Source organism: Elephantulus edwardii, unplaced genomic scaffold (genome assembly GCF_000299155.1).
Source record: "Elephantulus edwardii isolate Elephantulus edwardi_28Jun2011 unplaced genomic scaffold, EleEdw1.0 scaffold00039, whole genome shotgun sequence".
In the NCBI taxonomy this organism is placed as follows: domain Eukaryota; kingdom Metazoa; phylum Chordata; class Mammalia; order Macroscelidea; family Macroscelididae; genus Elephantulus; species Elephantulus edwardii.
This window is the reverse complement of record NW_006399789.1, coordinates 973,459-975,229: the sequence shown is the minus strand read 5'-3', so window position 1 is coordinate 975,229 and position 1,771 is coordinate 973,459.

Genomic DNA, 1,771 nt, shown 5'->3' with positions numbered 1-1,771 from the left:
ATTCTTCTTCTGTCTTCCTTATTAATTGCTAAATTATAGGTATATTATTATTGGTAAGTGTTATTGAGTCAAGAACAATTCATAGTGACCCAATGAACAGATATGAACCCGTCCTGTGCCATCCTCATCATCTATGACACACTTGAGCCCATGGCTACAGTCACTGTGTCAATCTAGCTCTAAGGGTCCTGCTTTCTTTTGCTGACCTTCCACCTTTCCAAACATCATGTCCCTTTCCAAGGAACAGCCACTCCTAACAACATGTCCAAAGTATGTGAAATGAAGCTTCATCATCCTTCCCTCCAAATTGCACTTTCTGCAAGACACACCTGTTTTCTTTTGGCAGTCTGTGGGACACTCAAGACTTTTCCCTAACATCACAATTCAAAGGAATAAAGTATTCTCTTGCCATCCTTATCCATTGTCCAGAAGCATAGCAGGTGATTGGAAAGACTATGCTTTTAGTCAGGTACACGTTAGTCCTTAGACTGACATCATTGCTCTTCAGGACTTTGGAGAGGTCTCTGACAGTAGACTTTCCCAGTACTATACATCTCCAGATCTCTTTAGTGCTGATACTTAGGGTACTATGTACTTATCCAAGAAAAAAACAAATCATTGACAATTTAAGTCTTCTCTCCATCTATCGTGATATTGGCTATTGGTCCAGTTGTGAAGATATTTGTTTCTTTGATGTTGAGGTAGAATCCATACTGAAGGCACGTGTCTCAGCTCCTCCTTACTTTAGCAAGCAAAGTTGTATCATCTGTGTAATGTAGACTGTTGATGTTGGTGACATACTTTCTTCATAAAGTACAGATTCTCTAATGATTTGCTCAGCAAACAGTTTGAATAGATTGGAAAAAAATTACAACCCTAACACATACTTTCCCTGATTCTAAAACATGAAGTGTTCCCTTGCTCTGTTGGTTTTAGGCATAGGTTTCATAAAAGGATAATTAAATGTTTTGAAATTTACATTCTTCTCAATGTGAGGCATCGTTTCTTATGAGCCACAGAGTCAATTACATTTGCATAGTCAATGAATCACAAATAGACATTCATCTTCAAGTATTTTCTCCTTTCAATTGGATTCACTTGACATCAATAATGGTGCCACAGCCTCTTCTAAACACATCCTGAATCTGTGACAGTCAATGCCATTTTGTAGCCTTTTTTGGATTATCTTCATCAGTATTTTGTTTGCATGTGATGTTAGTGATATTGTTTAATGATTGTATCACCTATCTTAGGAATGTGAACAAAAATGAATCTCTTCCAGTACATTGACTGAACAGCTGTTCTCCAAATTTCTTGGCACAGACTGGTCAGCACATCCAGTCCGCTGGATCTGCAACTGTTATTTGAACATTTCAACTGATTACAGGTGCCTTGATTTTTGCCAATGTCTTCAGTGCAGCTTGGGCTCGTTCACTCAGAACCATTGACTCTTGATTATACAGTACTTCATACAGAAGCATTCAGTGTCAACCAAATATTTTTTTGTATAGAGACTCCAAGTATCCTTTCTATATTATTTTCTTGCTTCCTGGATTATTTAAGGTTTTCCCCACAGTGTCTCTCAGTATTACAACTGGAGGCTTGAATTTGTTTTTCAGTTCTTTCAGCATGAGAAATGTCATGTGAGTTCTTGTGAGTTCTTGTGAGTTCTTGTGAGTTCTTCTTCTTCTTCTTCTTCTTCTTCTTCTTCTTCTTCTTCTTCTTCTTCTTCTTCTTCTTCTTCTTCTTCTTCTTCTTCTTCTCCTCCTCC